Source organism: Linepithema humile, chromosome 2, assembly GCF_040581485.1.
Source record: "Linepithema humile isolate Giens D197 chromosome 2, Lhum_UNIL_v1.0, whole genome shotgun sequence".
NCBI classification, from domain to species: Eukaryota; Metazoa; Arthropoda; class Insecta; order Hymenoptera; family Formicidae; genus Linepithema; species Linepithema humile.
The window spans coordinates 17,747,086-17,772,233 of record NC_090129.1 but is presented as its reverse complement, the minus strand read 5'-3'; the positions used below and the strand labels follow the sequence as shown (position 1 = coordinate 17,772,233).

Genomic DNA, 25,148 nt, shown 5'->3' with positions numbered 1-25,148 from the left:
TCTATTAGTTATAAAAAATTCAAAAAATAGGAAAGCTAAATTTGCAAGTCAAATCGTAGACGATGCCATTCATTCATTTATCTTTTTATTAAATTTAAAAATTAGACTTTATTCACAACGTATTAAATATTTATTTACTGAACTAGGACTGAGACCATCATAGTTGTTATTTTATTTCCAAATAAAAATTCAAAATACGAAATTATTGTCGGATCTTGGAAATGGAATAAAGAATATCGGTCGGACAAATAATATCGACGAGCTATTATTTAACGAGCGTTTAATTGAGAACAGAAACGAACTGGTTATAATGGAAAAATAAAAACGATAAAGAGATCGCACAACTATATGCGCGTTTAATCAGCTATTAGTCTGTTTCGTTTAAACGTCTCTCTCTCTCTCTCTCTCTCACGTCAACAACTTTTTCTGATCGAACCTTGAGCTCGATCGACGCGATCCGTCAAACAAGCAAAGATACATAAATACCTCAGGTTAAGTATAGCACACCGAGTGATACGATATATGTATATAATTAACGAATTAACTAGCGAAATCACGTTCGTACATTATGAAAATAATTTTCAAGCATTTTACGATAAAATTAAATTATTATATATATTCGTACTTTCAAATCGAATTAAATAATTAATGACTTTAAGACGCGAGTGAAAACGGTAAAACTTTAGACTTAACGCACTGTCGCACTCGTCGCTGTCGATATCCAGCGATACGTTACGCGAGATGAAATACGCGTCACGGTAAAAAGCCCGAGACGCATTACGTCGCAGACGCCTTGCCAAGGCGCGTTGCTTTGCAAGCATTGTTTTCATTGTACAGCGCCACGGAAATCTCGGACAACGCGAAAGTTCACCGTCCAGGTGGTTTCGTCGCGCGACGGGTCGACGACGTTACGTTATATAAAGTCTCCCCGGGAAAAGTTATGGTCCCCACGCGGGGTTTCTCGCTGGAATACAAAGAGGCCGCGCGATCCTTCATTCCCTGCACAATGCACCGGCGCGCGGCGTCTCGGCTAGACTGCACTTTGAAACACTCTCGAAACTTGGTAATTGCATCAAATCTGACTTATATTTATCAGTGCCCGGGATCTTAGCTCCGCGCGAGATGCGACGTCACAAATTTCGCGCGACTCAACGAGCGTTAAGTCTTCCACTACGGAGGAGAATCTTCAACAAGCGTATCCTTGTAAATTGTATAGCGAAAGATTACTTTAAATTTTCAACAACTAACTCAACTAATACACTGCAAACGTAAATCGTTTAAATACTTCGAGGTATAAATTTTATTAAAGTATTCTGTATTTTTGCTACACGTCGTAAAGTTTTTTCGAAAAAGAATACGATAAATGCGGTTAATTCATACGTTTTATTTTCATAGAAAAACTATGATGAGATATATAATATTATAATAGTATTTTTCACAAATAAGCTTCGTAGCGATGGTATTTATATTTAATCCTTCAAATTAATCGTAGGACGTAGATTGAGTCTATTTTCCTGATAAGTAATTGACAGCAGAAAAATCGGTAGCGACGTCGACGTTTTAATCGACGATGGAATGAACCCGTTAAAATTATCAGATTTCACGCGAAATGAATTTTTGATTCGATAATGATTCGATTGTCGATACCATTACGATTCCTCGTCCTTACCGCCCTTTGCCTCTCCATCCGAGAAAATCTACCGAAATCGTGCTACGACGAGTCAATCATGCTGGAAAACTGGTTTTTCCCTGGTTTCGTGTCGCGTCTTCTTGCTTTCGTCGACAATAGCTCGAGCCAATTTACCTGCCGAACTCCATCATCGGTGCTTTTATTAGCACGACGTTCGGCGGGGCCACAATCGATATCACCGGTTATCGATTTCGAATTAGTTGGATTGTCCGACATGCTTGTACACCGTGCATGCTTCGATCAAAAAGATAAGACTAAGAGAAACGAAACGGAAAAAGTAAACGCGATATTTTTATCGAACGTGCGAATTTTGAAAAGCGCAACAAACATTTTATAATTTTATAGCGAAAAACATGTATTTTTTTCAAAGAATGAAAGAAGTTAATTTGCAATCATTTAGAAAATTCTCGCACAAAAAATTGAAAGAAACTTTAGCAGCAAAATTAAAAAGCGGTTCTAAAATTACAACAATCGTAAAATAATGAAATTATTTTGTGGAACACACATCTATTCGCCTCTGGCATTTGCTGGAAAACAAAAAGTATGTCTGCGAGGAAGTGGAGGGAGGTTGATTTGCGCGACAAAATTGCACGGCTGGTTGAAAATTAGCCGTCGATATTGGGCGCGAGCGGAATGAAGCTGAAAAGAGGGTGAACCTTTCTTATCGCTTCGATAGCCAGGCGCAGGGAGCTTTTTAATCCAGTAAAAGCGCGATAAAATTGCGCAACGGAGGTTGATTATATCGCCGCGTGTTATTAGGAGCGAGTGTAGGCGCGAGTCGCCGCAAAATTGCAGGGCGCGCCTCAAATCGGATATTAAGCGACCCCACACAGGCGAATTTCGGTGCCGAAAATTCTTCAACTGCACGTAAAATGCAGATTAAAACGGATAAATGCACGACTGAAGACTCTTCAAGATTTGAGAAAAATCGTTTAAATGACAATAGCCAGAAAGAGGATTATGAATTCGAAAATGAGTAATTGTCGTTTAATCGGCAAACGAGATCGCAGAACGAGAGCACGCGATTAATCGAACAGATATAACGAAATTGAGAAAAAAATGTATCGCTGGCCGCTATATAGTTGATTATGCAGTGCTTTTAAGCATGTAGCATTATGCAATGCGTTCTGCATAATTAGCGGTTAGCGTGAGAAAATGTAGAAAATGTAGTAGCTCATATTAGAAACTCAGGATGCACCATGACACAGCAAAGTTCTACATACATACATCCCTCCCTCCCCCCCTCCCTCTCTCTCTCCTCCTCCTCGTTCTACCAAAATTACCCCCTGCATTGTGTAATAGGATGTTCTCGGAAATACCGTGCGTACCGGGCATCAAAACCTATTAATTCGATCGCAAAAGTTGGTTAAGGGTGGTTTTCGCGGTTTGCACGCGCATAAGGTAGAATGATTCAAAGGCCATTAATTACAGTTCTTTGAACTGCCCAGCAAATAGAGAATTAATCTTCAACACATATACGTCAATTTAATGAATTTAGAAATTTTGTTTACTCTGAAAACAAATCCAGTAGAATCACGAGTGCAATAAATGTTGTAATTCAGCAATTAAAGTGTTATTCCAAGTAAAAATTGTCTAGTTTCTTTAAAAATCTAGAACTTGTTTAAAATTTTTCGCCGTTTTTATAACAGTGTAATTATAATATAATTATTTATTAAATGCGATATTTTAGTAATATAAATTATTAATATGTTTATCCAAAGACATATTTATATTGTATTTGATGTTGCCGTTTAAACTAATTACAATTACATTAAGCAGCACTGACAACAGTAGCAACATCGACAACAAATAGTTGGCGCGACTTGATATTTCTTCATTTTACGACTACGTACACGCCGAGAGCGTCCCTATCCTCTTTGGAATGAAGTAGTAGAAAACTGGGCGGAATTGCATAGAAGTGTCTAATTATTAGATCGTGTGAGGGTGCGGCGCCAGATCGACTTGACGTGCATGTGCGAGCGCCATAACATGTCTTCCGTACAGTTTGTTGGGCGTAACCCACGCGTGTACACACAATACATGCACGGTTTCCACTCTTTTTTTTTTTTTTTTTTTTAATGACACACGGACGCCGTTCTTAATTGCTACCGCAATGATAGATATCGTTTTTATCTTGCCTTTGCGTCCTGCTCGTGTGAATTAAAAATTAGAGATTTATGTATAATTAATTAATTGATGCAAATATATTGTAAAGCTAATAAAATGTCATGTATAAGAAATTATTTTTTCTAATTTTCAATTTCTTTAATTAAAAAAAAATATATGTAAAAAATTCAATTTATGTTCTCTCTGTAAAATCTCTTATAAAAACTTGAAGTTTGGCCTTAATTACCTTATCTTACTTAAATCCCCCACCGTTCAGGTCGTGAAATAATTCAATTAAAAGAGTATTAAAATTGCTTATGACATTGTTAGCATTTAAAATAATTAATGTTTGAGATTTTTCAACTTAATAAATTGACGTAATATTCTGGTTTTCTCTTGAAATCGCTGTAAAATGTGAGTAGTTCTTGGCGCGCTGAAGCTTTTTCCGTGGAAGTTGATTAATATAAGAGCATCTGGAACGTAAAAAATTATGGAGTGCCGCGACGGGTACATCGTCGATGCAGCGTAATGTACGATCGCGTGCGGCTCTAAAGTATCGCAAAACTTACAAGGCGGAAGCCCCGCTAGAACGCCGCAAGTGCTTGACGATCTTTCAAATTTCCGATGGCGATTGCCGCGAAATAGAGTAGCCCCTCGGAAGTTTTCAAGCGACGAGCACGCGAAGATCGATTTTGCTCTCAATCATAGCGCGATTGAAATGAATGCTGCATCCCACAATGCTTCATTGAGCGGTTTATCTTGACAGTGATGTATCCCGAATTTTGAAAATCCCGTCGTTATTGGCGTATCGCGTCAATTCGCACTTGTATCCTGTTTGAATTCATCCCGTTTCAGAGCGTGACCTACGGCCGCTATCGCGATAAACGATTCGATTAGTTATCGTTACACGCGTGATTTATAATCCGTGGCATCGACAAGAGCGACGAGCGATTGCATCGCGCAATTTATCGATTATAGCATTCGAAAAGGTTAAGTAGATTCCACAACCATAATTTCTGTGAATGGCATTTGCTATTCGTAATCATGCGTGATGTCATTCGCAACGCGCGTGAAAGTGTTGAATAATATCTTCAAGGATATTTCAATAAATATATAGAAACGCGACTCGGTTAACGGTGATAATTGCAATGTACAAAACGTTTCATCAAGTTCGTATAAAATTTCAGGAAAGTATTTTGTAATACACTTCTTGTAATCGATAAGCTGATTACGCGAAATTTTATTTCGCTTTGCAATTTTCGAAAAAATACTGCGCAAAAAATTGTCCAGTTTAATTATATTCTTATAATTGAATTTTGAATTAAAATTATTTCAACGCAAAGTTAATTTAAAATTGGAGAATAAAATTTTCTTATAAATTTGCGTCATAAAACTTGATTCATCAGAGTCTTTTAATGTTACAGAGAGAAGCGTAATTATTTAATAAGTAACTACATCAACTACTGCTGTTATTAGAAATTGGATTCATGTCAAGCTTTAAAAAAACTTTTTAAGATTGAAAAACTCTTCGCAGATCAGCGCAATCTTGCCTGAAGTTTGTGAAAAATCTGCAATTTGAGAAAAAAAAGGAAAAAGAAAGAAAAGGGAGCGCGGTGCGTTTCACACAGAATGCAGCGAGTACGCGCTTTAAAGAACGTTAAAACCGCAATTATGCTATTCTACCGAGCCCCTCTTTTATACGACCTTTGCACGATATCCCATTCCCTCTTTCTCTCACCCTTTAAATGCATGTCGGTGCATATACGCGTTTTCTGTGCTTTGAGGAGCTGCTATAGCGGTTTGATATAATTGCACGACGCGTATAAGGGACGTCGGAAAAGCTACTTTCTTCTCAATGGCGCCCCTCGGAACTGGCGACTTCCGGGAAAAGAGTAAGCGAAGGGAGAAATCCTTTCTATAATCTCAATATAGCTCAACGCTCGACAAGAAAATCCCAAGATTCTTCGTGGTTTGTTTTTGCAGTAACGATTACACTTTACACGGACTTTCAACGGAGATTCAATTTGTAGTAAAAACTCATGTAAATATAATTTATATATACATAGCTCTACGAGAATTAAGTGAATATGATTTATTTATATTCTGTAAAAATTAAGAAATACGTTTCAGAGTGCGCAGAAATTAATATTTTTATGAAATTACCTCACATTTTCGTTTATTTTTCGCACGATGTTAGGATTTTTAGATTAGAGAATCTGAACGAGAGCGGGATTTAGATACATGATGTTTATGCAGAAAACGATGCATTTGCGCGCTGCGACCAGCTCCGCAAAGTGCATCGCGAGCAAACAAACTGCGTCATTCCACTCATCCCCTCCCCCCTTTTTCTCTCCGCGGCAGGAATCCTTTTCGCAAACATTAAGACGATGACACGCTCTCGCTACTACGTGCCTGCCGGTGTGTGTGGTCTTTGCTTTATTTTCTGCTAATATTAATTTCCGCGCGGAAGAACTTTCCGGTACGCGCTGGACGAGAATTTTTCAGAGCTTAAGGGTACGCGTCACGTATCCCGGCTACCTCGCCTCCTCACGTTTGTTTCTTCAGCGTGTTTATCCTGTCCGGTCGGCGTTTATTTGCATGTAGGAATAAATGCAAATAGCACCGCGCGCGAAATAACGAATGCACTCGTGAGATGCGACGCGAGCTAAATAAGAAGTCGCGGGTGCCTGTTTTTTCCCTACCGTCAGGCATTCATTTCGCGTCTGCACAATCGCGGACTGCTTCTTCCGCTGTCTTTAACATGACGGCCGACATCGCTAATTATGCATGTTTCGCACAAAGCGAGAATTACTCGAAACGGCCCCTGCGTGATTTTATAATAACGTATCGCGAATCAAAAGATTCGCATCCGTTATACGTGACGTGAAATGTGATAGTTCAATCTTGAGTTTTATTTTTCTAAAAAAATAAAAACATGATACGATTAATATAATTATTATTATAGATAACGTTGGTTTGTCAATGCAACACCATAAAAATCTCACATTATTGTAAAATGAGATTAACTATATTTAATATATAATAAAAATATTAAATATATGTAACAAATACGTATACTTTACTTTATCAATTCAGAATAAAATTTCGAAAAATAAAGAAAAAAGAAAAACTATTTCCACGAAAAGCCTGTAGGATAAATTAAATAAATAAAAAACAGATCTTTCTATGTATCTGCAAAACAAATATTTTTCCGCATTCTTTTAGAATGTGAAATTAATCAATGTAAACTATCATTCCAGATGGATATATACATATATGCAGATTAAGAGTTTTCTCTTTCAATTGAATACGCATAAATATGTAAATCAATTAACACGGCGGATGTATTATTTAATAAAAATGCGAATTAATTTATCCTGTCCATTACTCGCGTAAAAATATCTTATATTTCTCTGCTATTTTCCGCATTCCTGCAGTTAACACCTATTAATCCTGATTAATCGCGCGATTAATCACTTCGCATTCCGCGGACGGAACCAACCCTGGCTCTGGCGTATCGCCGGCGCTTCGTTCCATCGATGTCGCGGCGAATGTGCATCACCGTCGCCTTATATACATGCGCCCGCTGTGGCAAGCACCTTCTCGCGTGCATACGTACGTGCGTGCGTGCAGCACCTACACGAATTCCACGCGACTTACGCAAGACAACAACATTATCTTCGCGAGAAAGTTACAGAAAGATTACAAAAACCTCGTGACGCGTTTGACGAGTGAACAAATGTTTCGATTGCACAATTAATTGCAATTTTAACACAAGAATGTGATATTTCAGATCAAAATCGAAGAAAAAAATTATTACATTGTAGGCGCGTCATGTTTTCATAATGGAATTCGCACCATTAAGTTTTCGTCGATTACAGCGCGATTGCATTATTATTGCATGATTATTGCAGCACCATTGCGGCGTTTATCTGCTCACAAACCGATCCAATGGAATTGACAGCGTGTGTTGGAAAACAACTTTCAGTCGATATCGTGTTAATTTGAAAGAATATTTTTCGCAATCGACAGCGCTGTGTTTTTAAAAATAACCCCATTGTGTTGGCGCCGCTTCTGTTAGCTCGATGCAGCAACAACGATGCAACTGCAGCGCGCTCATGCAACGTCGAGTCTATTCAACCATTGTGTGGGCGTAACGCAAAAATATCTTTTTAATAGAACGATCTATTTGTAATTCTAGTGGATGCATCATGTGAATTTGTTTATACAATCCTCATTTAAACTTCTTCGCATTTGTACATTTCACATATTGCCAGTTTCGAGTTTTTCATTCTCCTCCTTCAACTTCGTAAACTTATTTTATGATCATTTTGAATTTATCATTAATGAATTTTAGTATTACATTTACTTTATATAATAATTTAGTACAGTCAAAACAAGTAATTTTTTCTAATCGTTAACAGACAGAACAGCATTAATTCCTTAATCACGATCTTTCTGATAAATTTGCAAAATTTTACATTAAAATGTGTCACTTTAAAACGCTAAAAAATCCATTTTTAATTTTTAGCATTAAATACTTTAGTAATTAAGATTTTAATTAAATCTCGCTTAAGATAAAGTGCAGCTTAAACTAACTGGAAAACAAAGTTTCCTTATTCAATTACTCTTTTGACGTTGTAATTTCCAACGTTAGGTAACTTCATAATTAAGCGTCTCATCAAATTTTTCCTAACAAAAAATTATATTTTATAGTTGCGGAAAAGCGCGCGGTAGCTCCGAGACACCCTATACATACCCTGGCGAGTTTCTTAAATAATAGAATATTTCCGGGAAACACATCCCCCGTAATTAAACGCGATGTAGTCTTTATTGCTTCCGATTAATTTCCAGTACGACTGCGATAACAGAAATCGAATCTCCGGGCGCAACGAAGTGTAGAAACGGACGACGATGCACTCGGCGATGCGCTCGGCGGAACAAAGCACGGCACGGGGATAAAAATATGATCCTCCGGTGACGATTCAATCGAGTCGATCGGAACGCTTTCGCGCTTGAGTTGACTCGCTCGCTCGCTTTCATAGACGTGTACGTTTGTGCGAAGGGAAACACGTGGTATACAGGGCGCAGACCCTATCGTGATTTTCCGAATCGTCAGAGGGAGATGAAACATGCATAATGTATCGCGAGCATTATGCGAGGGTGTATGCGGCCCGCTATTACAGACGCACACCTACGTATGCAAATGTGCAGGGTGGTGGTCGCCACCCTCTGCTCAGTCCTACTCGGTGACCCAAATATGGAATTTTCGGCGACACGTAAGATATACGCGAAACACAGATCCTCGCGAAGCTTCTGCACGTGTGTCGTGGTACATTTGAGAGCGGCACACTACGATTGTAATATGCGTTTCTAAACGTGTTCCGTTATTATATTTTACGTTACACAAAACAAGGACACCTCTTTATTTTTATACAAAATGCCCCAAGAGCTGTTCTCTTCCTCTTTCAGCTGCGCGTTCTTCGATAAACTTGAAGAAGATTTTCTCTCTAGTGTAAATTTAATAATACGGACTATTACTTGCCGCCAGTTTTTAATTTTCGCCGTTCAATAGTTTACTAATTACATCTAAAACTTAAAGAATTTGATTAAAGCAGAATTTACCTAAAATTAATTAAAATGTAAATTTATTTATTTATATTTGATAATACATATGTATAAGACTTTACTATTTACATTCAATCATTTATATATATATATATATATATCGTGGAAAGTTTGCACTTTGTTTTACGTTTATCACAAACCACAGAAAACTCCGATTTTATTGCTCGTTAAAAAGGGCTGTAAGGGATACTACGCACAGAGCAAACTGAATGGTTTACGCGAGGGAACGGTTTACGACTGCACTTTCGCAAGAGTATGCTCGCGCAGGACGCATAATCGGCTCGCGGTGCATTTCCGAGTGCACGCATTAAGCAAGCGTGAAGTTCGCGGACGAGTTTACACACGAATAGTTGCGCGCCAGTCCGATCCAGTCTGAACTTTCGAACGGCATCATTAGCAGACGAGTAACATGAAAACACTGGAAAATCCGCCGTTAATTTTATTCGGCTTCCACGGCCTTATCGAAGCAGCCAGTGACAAGAGTGGCAAAACAGCAATATTCGATAACGACATATTATATAAAAATTATTCGCTGAAATACAAAATACTCTTCACATTCGGCGCTTTATGTATATAAGAACGCTACGCATTAAACAAAGGACATAGATTATCAGGTCCTTTATGATAAATGTTTTCAGTAAAACACATGCGGAAGTGCAAAATGTAATAAAACAATACTAAGAAAATTTCACTCTATGTATGTTTTATATCGTTGTATGAAGACAAGATATAAATACAATATTCTACATGTAAATGAATTATCAATAACTTTTGATAAAAACGAACACATAGCATAATCTAAAAATGAAAAATTTATATTGAATTAATTTTATTGTAATTTGTTTAAATATTTCAATCGTCTATAAACAAGACATTTTATTCTTCTTCAAAAAATATTCCAGCTTTAAATATATCGTTATTAAATTATTATAATGAAAAGAGCAACGCGGGCTACTCGGCAGCAAAGTTTTATATTTGCGAAAATGAACACTTCTCAAAATCTTTTTTATTCCAAATTCAATACAGATAAACTCCTTTTCGACGATACAACATTCGGTTTGCACGGAATAAACTATGATAAACTATCGAGCATACGGAACTTGCCGCGATCAAAGCTATCTCAAGCCAGTGTTATTACCTCGTGTTTACAGGTCGCTTTTTTGATGAAAAACAGCGACTTTCAAAATTTGCGACGGCTCTTCGATAATCTATAAGAACTGTTTCTCGAATATTCTATAAAACAATATTTGACGAATAATAATTATATGCAATAAGAATTTGCACGAGATGTATCAAGTGCAACAATGATTTAATGCGGTGCTATATGCTGTGTTCGATATTGATGCAATTTATTTCATAACTGATTTTAATATTTGAAATCGTACTTTGCTTACTTCAGAACTAATACGAAGATAAACATGTAAAAATTTTATATTAATATTTACAAAAATCGTGGAAATGTTAGACAAAGTTCAACATAAATAAAGCAAATCTTTTCGAAATTTTTCCTGCAATCGATTTATGCAAGATTCAGTTCCAAACATTTTTTAAGTCACATCATTTATTAAAGATAGAAAAATGCAAATAATAGATTAAAAATCAATTCTTCAGAAAAAATAACTTCAAAATTAAGATTACTTGATTGGTCTAATTTTAATCTCCAATTCGTAAACTTAAAAATCTAGTCTGATACGGATTTATTGAAATGTAATACAAAAATCTTTTCTTGAGAAAAAATTGAATTACAATTTTATACATTTCAGTTTTTAAACATTACTTGCAAGTATAATACAGAGAAATGATAACATTGTAAATTATGAAAATTGGTCAGCGATTATGCTGCTAGTTAAGCACTTTTGTCTGCTAATAATGTAGGAATATATAAATATATTGCATAACATTCGGACAAAATATTTTATACGTATAGATACATATAAAGTACTTTCATATTTCTGCAATCAACATACACTGAAAGAAAGGTGTGTGATATTTGGATTATAACTGCATTTTAATATAATTATAATCGCGATACTCATTTTTATAGAAATTGTTAGTATAATGTCAGTAATGTAATAACCTGACACGTATAATTTTGCCAAAAATAACCAACCATATAGTTGGAACATCTAAAAAAATGTTCTTGGTGCCAAAAAGCAATATAAATCATGATTACTGCTATTTTTCTTTTCATTCAGTGTATCAATTGCATTTATCACAACATCAATAAATTCGGCACACAAGGATTTCTTTCGTATAGTAATTATTTAAGATACAACTAATTAAATATATAATATTTCTTTAAACATTATTTGTTTTAAGGATCAGTTGTAACATGTCTAATACAGAGTTCCATTGCTATGCAAAGTGGCCGTGAAATGTCACCGCGTCTTTCAATATCAGTTGGATAGACTTGACCGACGTATCAATATTTGTGATTAAAAGAAAAACTATATCGTCTTTCTTCCTTTATTTTCTCCTATCGACCACTTTTCGGTATAAAGGCTCCTGTATGTAAGGCCCGTATTCAGTTATCTGCGTCTAGTCAGTTGAAACAGACACAATGTCAGAATTCATCTTAACGAAAGACAATGTGTGGGATTATTTTGAAAAAAATTCTAAAGAGAAATTTCAAGCAAATTGCAAGAAATGCAACGAAAATTTTACCTACATCACAGATATAGCTTTTTTAACACATTTGCGTACAAAGAAACATCAAAAATATTTCATCGATGAAGCAAACAAAAACTTTGAAAAGGAACCGGATATATATTACAACCAATCAAAGCTACAATGTAAAGTATGTGATAAAAACGTTTCACATGCAAATTTTCGCGAACACGTACAAAACCATTCTGAAAACGAAAAGGCATATTATGAAGCGAGAAGGACTAAACAGGAACATATGATACAACATGATAAATTTGAGGCAAAGTGCGGAGTGGAGAATTGTGATGATATTATACTTCTTCAAATTATACCACCATTAATATATCATTTAGAAAGCAAGCATAGGAACGAATTGGAATATATCCAAAAGGACGCAACGCGTGTGCCAACTAAGGTCACAAATAGGGAAGAACTATTGCAGAATTACACATTACACACTGAATATTTTCATGCAAAATGCTACTTTTGCAACTATAAAGAATATTATATCGACACTGCAAAGTTTCATGAACATTTAAAAAACGATCATAACAAAGTTCATTCATACGAAAATGCAAAAAAAGGATTTCCGTGGGAACATTTCAAATATTATGACGAAAACAGTTTACAATGTCTTCTCTGCAGAAATTTGCACACTGAAGAGTTTATCCTAGAGTACTTAGAAGAACATTTATATTTGTACCATAGACAAACATATCTCGCAACTCTTCAGGATCGAAACAGCAGTGATATGACCTGGAAATACTGTGACATTAGCGGAGATTTACAAGTGCGATGTCATCTTTGTTCCGCCAAAAAAGAACTTGATATTAATCTTACAAAATTAAACGACCATATTATGAAAGAACATGTGGAAAAGCAACCAAGTACGAAAAGCGGGTATGATGAAATAACTGAAGCGTCAGGAAGCCAACCACAGGAGGAAAAAAGTAGAGAAAAAGGTAAGTGACAGCAAGTTTTATTGTTAATGCAATTATATACGTGCATATAATTATATTTAACTTTGTCGAATCGCGTTTAAGTAGAACAAATGCAAACAATAGTCAGATAACATGTTTCACAAGCAAATATTTATAAATTTTATAGGTATATTCAAAGGTGAATGATGCTAACGGCGATCATGTAGAACGACAAAAGGCAATCTTGACTTTGGTAATTGAAACAATCTATAATATGCACAGAAAATGATGTATCTCTAACGTGTAATAATTCGTTTTATGTTTACAAAATTATAAATACGTTTATAAATTGACGCTTTATAAAAAACATTAAATTTCATTTTTGGAATTTATAAAATATATTTAATATATTTTATATATTTGATATATTTTGCTTATATGAAATCCGTCTTAAATTTATAAACTATGCTTATAATTTCATAAAGTAAAACAATTTTATAAAGTAACAATCGACTCTTCGGTTCAAAAACAAAATTTGTTAATAAGTTATTCAGCACAATAATATTTCAGTTTTATTTTTATTTCTTTCAATTCTATGTGTACCTTGGTCATACGTGTAGCCTGAACATTTATTGTACTTTCGGTAGTTTAAATTTATTACGACTCCCTAGTTATTTTTATATTACTACAGGTTTCAAACTATAATATCAATGTAATAATAATAATTGGTAAAATACGAGTATGTCAGTTTAAATTTTACAGTTATACTTAGCCTATCGAATTGATAATGCTTTCAGTATAATAAAAAAATAGATTTGTCATTAACGAAATGCATGCTGTAACACATGTAAGATGACTTAATTGTAGAATTGAAAAATATTCAAGACAAATGCTTATTGTATCATTTGGCTATTTTATTAATAACTTTTTATTCATTTGTTTAATAACACAATCAGAAACTAACATCTACCTATCAGTAAAATTCGATAATTATACAAGATTTCTCAAATGTTTGTAGCTATCAAAAATCTGCAAAAACAAAATATTATAACGACACATCTTTTTAATGATTATAATTCGAAATATAATTAAAGAAATTAAAACGGTTCGAACGACTTTTAAATTAATTATGTTTTACAATTCATAATTATTTATGATTAAAGATAGAAACTGCGATCATGACTCCATAAAACTAAAACTTAAACACATTAACAACATAATGTAAGCAAATGTATAAATAATGTATTAATTCTGTAAAGTATTACAAGTATCTTTAAAATTGCGTCATGTTATTACTTTAATATTACGTTTATGTAAAATTTTTTAGATAACTTGCTTAATACTACCAATGCTTGTATGATGTTCAGTTTGCGGTACGTAATTTTGAATATGGACATAACGCATTTTTCAATTCATAGTAATTTAATATTAATTAATAGTAATTAATAGTATAATTAATAGTATAATAATAATTAGACTGAGTGTGAATGTTAATACATGGCATGTAACAATTATTGTTATACTTAAAATACATATGCATGAAAGAAAAACGCTTTATTTAATTATTCTATACAAAAGTATTTAGTATGCCCATAGAAAATAAAAAAATTTTGACCCACATATAACTTTAAGTAGTAGTAAAAAAAAAGCAAAGTTTTAATTTGCATACAATTTATTTTTCAAAAAATTATTCTTCTTCGTGTATAAATTTTCAATGTTATGCTTCCGTAATGAATTATTATAATTTCCTCGATATATGAAATGTTTCGGAATGTAAAAATTATATAATATATGTTATTTTCTCCTTCATATTCTATTAGTAACATTGTGTTCTAGAGTAAAACGAAAAGTTGATTTTATATAAAACTTGATTTCTGCAAAATATTTAATCACTGTCCTGTATAAGAATTGCGGGATAGAATTTTTCAATTTACTCAAACGCTATCTGATTTAATATATTGTTTCGTAACGTTAATGATCATCTGATAATGTAATAGTGCAGTCTCTGCAGAGTAACAGTAAAACAGAGCCACGCTCTTGCACAGAGATTTTCAAATGGTAAGAAAAGTTTCTGCTTTCTAGTAGAGATCCGCGAGAGATGGCATTGTAAAAAACTTCAATAAATTTTACCATAACGCAAAGAAGATGTTACAGTACTTGTTAAAGTAAAGTAATAACAAAAATTTATAAAATTATTTTCAAAAAATTATATGCTTTATTGTGTAATCTGATTAAATATACTCGCAATGATGATAAATTTCTTTTAAATTTTTCGAGCACCTTGCTAAATAAAATTAATTAATCATTAAAAAAGTGTTTTCATAAAACCGAAATAGTATAAAATAAATAAAAAAATAAAACTTAAATAATAATACTAACATTATATTAATAAAATGTTATTTAAAAAAAATTGACGTTGATAAATTTTGAATATGTGAATTAGTGTTTTATTGGCTAAATATTAAAATTAATCGTATTATTAAAAACTTAATTTATTATATTAAAATTATATTTTTACTATCTTTCTGTATAGGAAATAAAAAATAAAGTTTAGTTAAAAATACAACCAAAAGTACAACTGTGAAACGGCAATAATCATTTAAATTTATCATAAACTTACTTAATAAATATAGCTTTTTAAATTAATACATTAATCATAATTTTATTACATGAGCTGGTAGAGCTAAAAGCTAGAATTTAATACCCGCAATTATTATTTACAACATATAGAAAAACCACAGTCGTTCCGGCCTTGGGCTTAGGCCATCTTCACTGTGAAAAATAAACAAACAATTTTTGGATAAACGATGTAGAAGTAACAAAGCAACGTTTTTGAAAAGTTTTACATTTAACGCTGTTTTACATTTAACACTACTTAATACATATTTAAGATTGATCTCAAACGCAATTCCTTTGGTTATATAATATTTATTGTTGTCTATATTTTCCGATTTTTCAATCTCGAGGTTGGAACGCAAAACCGTGTCTCCTTAATTTGATTTTTTTATAGTCATCTACTCTGATGCCTAATTAAAATTAAAACCATATTGACCGCACCAATGTTTTCAGTGTGTCTTAATTACATTACGTTTATTAAAAAGTGTCCAAAAAGCGTCACCTCATTTTTCGCATCTATTGACACTAGTTGTTTAAAATTCTCAGTGAATATCAAGTTATAAAATGAGGCTGGCTTGATGAGTAAGAATATGAAGACGTTACGGCAAATGAGGCGATTCTTTTGGACACCTCTTATAAACATAATTCAGACACACTAAAAACATTGGTGCAATCAATATGGTTTCAATTTTAATTAGCAACGGCATCAGAATAACATAACTATAAAGAAATCAAATTAAGAAATCCGGCTTTACGTTTCAACCGCGAAATCAAAAAATCAGAAAATATAGACAACGATAGAAATTATGGCCGATATTCATAATCTGTTCTTATATTCGAGATCGCTAAGTCCGTGCTTAAAGCGATCGTGAATATAAAGGCGAACTATGAATGCCGCCTTATATAATCAGAGGAATTGCGTTTGAGATCAATCTTAAATATGTATCAAATAGTGTGCAAAGTTAAATGCAAAATTTTTTCAAAGCATTTCGTTGTAACTTCTAGATCGTTTATCGAAAAATTGTATGTTTATTTTCCATACGAAAGATGGCATAAGCCCAATGCCGAAAAGTTTGTGGTTTTTCTATGTGATGTAAATCAGTGCTCGGAATTATCTCAGCATTTCAGCCGATTCTCGTAGTTGATGCCTCTTTTCCTATCCTTATCGCGCGCACATAAGCCGCTAGGACCAGCTCCGTCAAGTGTCAAGAACGGCACTATCCAATTAATGATTAGGTTCTTCTCCCTTTAATATTAAACTTTTAAAAATGTATTAAAAATAACTTTTTTTTTACTGTTTAAATTTATTATCGAAATATTGCATTAGATTTCCACGTCAGGTAATATTGCTGACGCGTTATTTTTAGAGTGATTTGCCCAGTAGTTCTGGAGAACATTTTTAAAATTTTTATAATAAAACTAGCTGAATCTAATCATTGATTGGACAGTGCCGCTCCTGACGCTCGTCAAGGCTGGTCCTAGCGGCTGCATCGCGCGCGGTAAGCAGAGAAAAGAAGGCGTCAATCACGAGAATCAACTGATTTGCTGAGATAATTCAAAGCACTGATGAAAATAATTGCGAGCATTAAATTCTAACTTTTAACTATACCAGCTTACGTAATAAAATTATAATTAATTTTAAAAATATAAGAAAAAATATAAGATAAAACGTATGTAAGTACATCAGTTTTTCGACTTAAATAAATATATCAGCACTTGTCGGAAACGTTATATAATTATAACATATATAATAATATATATAATAATATATTTTTAACATTATATATAATATATATATAATGTTAAAAATTTTAACATATAAAATTAAATTTGTAAAAATAAAAATCTTTGAATTGTAAATTCACAAACATGTGGAAATTTACACCTATAAATGTCGATCTCAGTATTATCATCAATAATTATTATAAATTTACGCAACAGTATCTTACAGTGTAAATCGTCGCTAAATTCGTGCTGAAATTCATTGTGTATTTGCAAAATGTAATGTTGCCGACATTCGGCTCAATGGACCAAAATGTTTCCGACTAGATGCTGCGCAAGTAGAATGTATGATGGACAAAATAATAATTCAACGCATACAATCAAAGCACAAATTAAAATTAATTTTTGCGTAAGACGTTATAAAACATTACCTTTACTGCACACAAAAAGAAATACATTCGCATTACTCTTTGCAAAATTGTCATTAATATAACACTGTGGAGCATGCGCGATGAATTACGTGTAATTTGGCAGTAAAGTGTAAACCACGCGATAAAGTCACCAAAAGCCAATTGAACGTTTAAGCAGAATTCGTAACAAATTATGGCAATTATACAATGGCACAGAGCCGGATTTAAAGAAGTGGAGGCCCCAGGACGGCTGAATCAGTGGGGACCCTTAATTCGTAAAAGATCAAAATCATTGAAAACTCATTTAAAAATTCGTAAATTTACAAAAGTTGAAAATACATATTTCAATATTATTACAACGACTATTTAAGAACGATGAAATAGCAGGAAGATCTCAAGTCAAAGAATATTGTAATTCTTGATATTTTTTATTGAAATCAATGTTTTAATTAAGCAGCAACGTTTCGGCTGATTATTCAGCCATCATCAGTGCTACCTTTACAAACTGTTTCTTTGAAGACAGTAAGTTTAATTCGTCATTATTAATAAAAACTCTTATGAAGTAATCACGTATGTGATTGCGAGAATTTCTTATTGAGGTGTTGATCGAAAGTCACCAAGTTCTCACCAAGCTCTCAACAGTTGAGAACTTGGTGACTTTCGATCAACACCTCAATAAGAAATTCTCGCAATCACATACGTGATTACTTCATAAGAGTTTTTATTAATAATGACGAATTAAACTTACTGTCTTCTAAGAAACAGTTTGTAAAGGTAGCACTGATGATGGCTGAATGATCAGCCGAAACGTTTGCTGCTTAATTAAAACATTGGTTTCAATAAAAAATATCAAGAATTACAATCTTTTTTGGAATAAAACGTTATAAACAAGCTACAAAGCCAGAGCTAGTTGGACATGCTCAGTTTATTATTTTATATCATATTAACAATACAGACGTTTCGACCATTTGGGTGTGGTCATCTTCAGTACAATTGTTGACAGAAATATTTTCTAGATTATATTAACATAAATTGATTCTATAAACGTTTCGCTTGAAATTTTTAAAAACGGTAGTTGAACCATATCATCAAAGTCATACTCAAAAACAATAACATTAAACATTCAGGTCAATTGAGCGCAGAATTCTTATTATTAAAAATATTGAACAATTATTGCGGTTCTTCAACGATTGTGCCATTCTTAACTGATTACCATTAATCTCAATGCACAACGGTACAACTAACAAATTGTGTCTCCTCAATTAAGAAAATTTGAAAACAGTTGATAAAATTATATATAGTCCACTGATTTAAAAAACTTGTTATAAGTCAGTTCGCCTCAAGAGTTATTTAGTAGTCCATTCTCTCAGAGAGGACATGGTGAACTAGAATCTTTTTTGGCTTGAGATCCTCCTGCTATTCCATCGTTTTGAAATTTTCAAGCCTAAACATCAAGATATTAAATATTTAAAATATATTTAATAATGCAAATTACAATTTTTGCAAAACTCTGGCATCCAAAATGCACATCGCGGTCATCACCCGGAAACCAATGGCATATATTTAAGAAATATTTGATACATTTCCAAAACATATATCAAATATAAATATATAGATTTTTTAATCAAGTTTTGTTTGTAGGGGCCCAATTTGTGGGGGCCCCTGGGCGGTCGCCCTGTCCGCCCACCCTCGAATCCGGCATTGCAATGACATAGTCGCACAACGCATGAAGTAAGCATCTTCCGAGTCGCGGCGTGCAGACAATTGATCAGCAAAGAAAATGTAGTAAAAAGAAGGTAATCAAAGATAACTAACGTCCCCGACGAGGAACACTTTGCGATATGCACGAAATGAGTGACCTCGAGTCGACGCGCGAAATGTTCGATCAGAACGTCGCTGAATGCACGGCAATAACCACTGTACACCAGTGCTAATTGCGATAGAAAAATAAAAATAACAACGCGAGTCACTTAGCTGCAAAATTTTATACGAAAATAGACATTCTCGAAACCGCTTTGAAGACTGTTTCTCGAATATTCTATGAAGTAATATTTGTCGAATAATTATAAGAATTTGTACGAGATGTATCAACAATGCAACAATGCGACAATGATTTAATGCGGTAAATGCTGTGTTCGATACCGATGCAATTTATTTCATAAATGATTTTAATATTTGAAATCATACTTTGCTTACTTCAGAACTAATACGAAGATAAACATGTAAATATTTTATAATATTAATATTTACAAAAATCGTGGAAATGTTAGACAAAGTTCAACATAAATAAAGCAAATATTTTCGAAATTTTTCCTGCAATCGTTTTACGCAAAATTTAGTTTCAAACATTTTTTAAATCAGATTATTTATTAAAGATGGAAAATTGCAAATAACATATTACAATTCAATTTTTCGGAGCAAAATACATTAAAATTTGGATTACTTGATTGGTTTAATTTTAATCTCCAATTCGCAAACTCAGTCTTAAAAATCTAATATGGATTTATTGAAATGTAATACAAAAATCTTTTGTTGAGAAAACATTGAATTACAATTTCATACATTTAAATTTTTAAACATCACATGCAAGTGTAATACAAGGAAATAATAATATAACATTGTAAATTATGAAAATTGATCAGTGATTATGCTGCTAGTTAAGCACTTTTGTTTGCTAATAATGTAAAAATATATAAATATATTGCATAACATTCAAACAAAATATTTTATAGATATAGATACATATAAAAGTGTACTTTCATATTTCTGCAATCAACATACATACACTGAAAAAAAGGTGTGTGATATTTGGATTATAACTGCATTCTAATATAATTATACTCGCCATACTCATTTTTATAGAAATTGTTAGTATAATGTCAGCAATGTAATAACCTACACGTATAGTATTGCCAAAAATAACCAACCACATAGTTAAAACATCTATAAAAATACTTTTGGTGCCAAAAAGCAATATAAATCATGATTATTGCTATTTTTCTTTTCTCACAGTGTATTAATTGCATTTATCACAATATCAATAAATTCGGCACACAAAAATTTCTTTGGTATAGTAATTATTTGAGATACAATTAATTAAATATATAATATTTCTTTAAACATTATTTGTTTAAAAGATCAGTTATAACATGTCTTATATAGAGCGCCACTGCTATGCAAAGTGGCCGTGAAATGTCACCGCGTCTCTCGATATCTGTTGGATAGACTTAACCGACGTATCAATATTTACGTTTAAAAGAAAAACAATATCATGTTTCTTCCTTTATTTTCTCCTATAGACCACTTTTCGGTATAAAGGCTCCTGTATGTAAGGCTTGTATTCAGTTATCTGCGTCTAGTCAGTTGAAGCAGACACAATGTCAGAAATAATCTTAACAAAAGACAATGTGTTTCAATATTTTAAAAGAGATAACCAAAAGAAATTTCGAGCAAGATGCAATACGTGCGGAACAAGTTTAGACTACGCGACCAATGACAATTTTTTACGTCATTTACGTACAGACACACATAAAGAATATTTCATCAGAGAAACAAACAAAAACATAGAAGCTGATCCAGATATATACTACAACAAATTATTGCAAATGTGTGACATTTGTGGAAAACGCGTTTCACAGGCAACAATTAAAGCTCACTTAAAAACACATTCTATAGAAAAAATGGTACATCATGAAACAAAAAGGACTAAAAATGAATATATGATACAATATGATGAGTTTTGGGTAAAGTGCAAACTGGAGAATTGTAATGAACTTAAACCACTTTGTTTAAGTCCGACATTAAAAAAACATTTTGAAAAGCATAAAAAAAGAAACGAATTGAAAAATATCCAAACGGACGAAACGCGTAAGCCAACTATAATCACAAATAAGAAAGAACTATTGCACAATTACACACTACACAATCCTGATCGTTTTCATGCACGATGCAACTTTTGCGATTTTGAAGAATATTATGTAAACTTTAGCAAAATTCGTCAACATATTCACGAATATCATAACGAAGTTTATAAACACGAAGAAAAACACAGAGGATACCCGTGGAAACATTACAAATATTATAACAAAAACAAGTTGCAATGTAATCTCTGCAAAGAGTGGCATATTGAAGACTTTACTTATTTTGACTCTGGGGTAATAAGCCATATATTTTTCATGCATACATTAGAACATGGCAAAACTGTTGGGGACGTAAACGGAACTGAATGGGCCCCAAAATACTGTGACATCGACGGAGATTTTCAAGTGCAATGTTGTCTTTGTCCCGAAGAAATGGAACTGAATATTGAATTTACAAAATTAAACGACCATATTGAAAATACACATCCGAAAGAGCCACCAAGTATGAAAAGACAGTATGAAACAGCTGGACCATCAGGAAGCCAACCACAGAAAAAAAAAAGTAAGGAAAAAGATAAGTGACAGTAAGTTTTATTGTTAATACAATTATATACGTGCATATAATTAATTTTAACTTTGTCGAGTCGCGTTTAAGTAGAACAAATGCAAACAATAGTTAGATAACATGTTTCACCAGCAAATATTTATAAATTTTATATAGGTTCATCGTAAAGAGAAAGATGCTAACGACGATCATGTAGCACGACAACCGGGCACCACGACAAAAGGCAATCTCTACTTTGGTAATTGAAACATTTTAGGTTATTTTATATTAAGCAATTTAAAATGCACAGAAATAATGTATCTCTGACGTGTAATAATTCGTTTTATGTTTTCGAAACTATAAATACGTTTATAAATTGACGCTTTATAAGAAAGGTTAAGTTTCATTTTTGGAATTTACAAAATACATTCAATATATTTTATATATTTGATATATTTGCTTATATGTAATCCGTCTTAAATTTATAAACTATGCTTATAATTTCATAAAGTAAAACAATTTTATAAAGTAACAATCGACTCTTCGATTCAAAAACAAAATTTGTTAATAAGTTATTCAGCACAATAATATTTCAGTTTTATTTTTATTTCTTACAATTCTATGTGTACCTTGGTCATACGTGCAGCCTGAACATTTATTGTACTTTAAGTAGTTTGAATTTATTATTACTCCCTAGTAATTTTTATATTACTACAGGTTTTCGAACTATAATATTAATGTAATAATAATAATTGGTAAAATACGAGTATGTCTATTTAAATATTACAGTTATACTTAGCCTCTCAAATTGATAATGCTTTCAGAATAATAAAAAAATAGATTTGTCATTAACGAAATGCATGCTGTAACACATGTAAGACGATTTCCTTGTAGAATTGAAAAATATTCAACACAAATGCTTATTGTATCATTTGGCTATTTTATTAATAATTTTTTATTTATTTGTTTAATAACACAATCAGAAACTAACGTCTGTCAGTTAAATTCGATAATCATACAAGATTTCTCAAATGTTTGTAGCTATCGAAAATCTGCGAAAACAAAATATTATAACGACAAATCTTTTTAATGATTATAATTCGAAATATAATTAAAGAAATTAAAACGGTTCGAACGACTTTTAAATTAACTATGTTTTACAATTTATAATTATTTATGATTAAAGATAGAAACTGCGATCATGAAACTTCATAAAACGAAAACTTAAACACATTGACAGCATAATGTAAACAAATGTATAAATAATGTATTAATTCTCTAAAGTATTACAAGTATCTTTAAAATTACGTCATGTTATTATTCTAATATTACGCTAATGTAAAATTTTTTAGATTACTTGCTTAATACTATCAATGCTTGCATGATGTTCAGTTTGCGGTACATAATGTTGAATATGGACATAACGCATTTTTCAATTCATAGTAATTTAGTGTAATTATAATTAGACTGAGTGTAAATGTTAATACATAGCATGTAATAATTATTGTTATACGTAAAATACATATGCATGAAAGGAAAACGCTTTATTTAATTAATTTATACAAAAATATTTAGTATGCCCATAGAAAATAAAAAAGTTTTGACCCACATTGTATATATATACATAACTTTAAGTAGCAGTAAAAGAAAGTAAAATTTTAATTCGCATGCAATTTAACTTTCAAAAAATTATTCTTTGTCGTGCATAAGTTTTCAATGTTATGTTAACGTAATAAATTATTATAATGTTTTCGATATATAAAATGTTTCGCAATGTAAAAATTATATATATTATTTTTTTCTTCATATTCTATTAGTAACATTTTGCTCTGAAGTAACACAAAAAATTGTTTTTTTTTTAAATCGATTTCTGCGGAATATTTAATCATTGTCGTGTGTAAGAAATGCGGGATAGAATTGTTCAATTTACTCAAACGCTACCTGATTTAATAAATTGTTTCGTAACGTTAATGATTATCTGATAATGTAATCGTGCAGTCTATGCAAAGTAACAGTAAAACAGAGCCACGCTCTTGCACAGAGATTTTAAATTCGTAAAAAAAATTTCTACTTTTTAGTAGAAATCCGCGAAAAATTTTATTAAAACGTAGAAAAAATGTTACACTACATGTTAAAGTAAATTAATAACAAAGATTTATTAAATTATTTTCGGAAAATTACATGCTTTATTTGTGTAACCTGACTAAATATTTTTCCAATGACGATAAACTTCTTTAAAATTTTTGATGCATCTTGCTAAATAAAATAAATTAATAACTAAAAAGTGATTTCATAAAACCAAAGTAGTATAAAATAAATTAAAAAATAAAAATTACATAATAATAATAACATTATATTAATAAAATATATTATAAAATAAAAAATTAACTTTGATAAATTTTGCATATGTAAATTACGTTAGTGTTTTATTGGCTAAATATTAAAAATAATCGTATTATTGAAGACTTAATTTTTTATAGTAAAATTATAGTTTTACTATTTTTCGGTATAAGAAATAAAAATTAAAGTTTAGTTGAAAATACGACCAAAAGTACAACTGTGAAACAACAATAGTCATTTAAATTTATCATAAACTTGCTTAATAAATATAGCTCTTTAAGTTAATACATTAATCATAATTTTATTACATCAGCTGGTAGAGCTAAAAGCTAGAATTTAATACCCGCAATTATTATTTACATTATGTAGAAAAACCACAGACGTTCCGGCCTTGGGCTGAGGCCATCTTCAGTGTGGAAGGTAAACAAACAATTTTTCGATAAACGATCTAGAAGTTACAACGCAACGTCTTTGAAAAGTTTTACATTTAACACTACTTAATACATATTTAAGATAGATCTCAAACGCAATTCCTTTGGTTATATAATTTCTATCGTTGTCTATACATTCTGATTTTTCAATCTCGAGGTGGGATAGAAAAACCGTGTTTTCTTAATTTAATTTCTTTATAGTCATCTACTCTGATGCCTAATTAAAATTTGAACC

At 32.2% G+C, this 25,148-nt stretch overlaps 1 protein-coding gene and 2 long non-coding RNA genes across 10 annotated transcripts in view; 2 read left to right on the top strand and 1 right to left on the bottom strand.

Moving 5' to 3' along the window:
- The window catches only part of LOC105679013 (latrophilin Cirl-like), a 452,907-nt gene that overhangs the window by 85,813 nt on the left and 341,946 nt on the right, over window positions 1–25,148 (bottom strand). The window lies entirely within an intron of this gene.
- Window positions 11,648–15,323, top strand: LOC105679017 (uncharacterized). The gene is made up of 2 exons (XR_010888385.1): window positions 11,648–13,032; window positions 13,178–15,323. It is a non-coding gene; the product is annotated as an uncharacterized lncRNA (long non-coding RNA).
- On the top strand, window positions 20,274–24,426 carry LOC105679015 (uncharacterized). The gene is made up of 2 exons (XR_010888850.1): window positions 20,274–22,160; window positions 22,320–24,426. It is a non-coding gene; the product is annotated as an uncharacterized lncRNA (long non-coding RNA).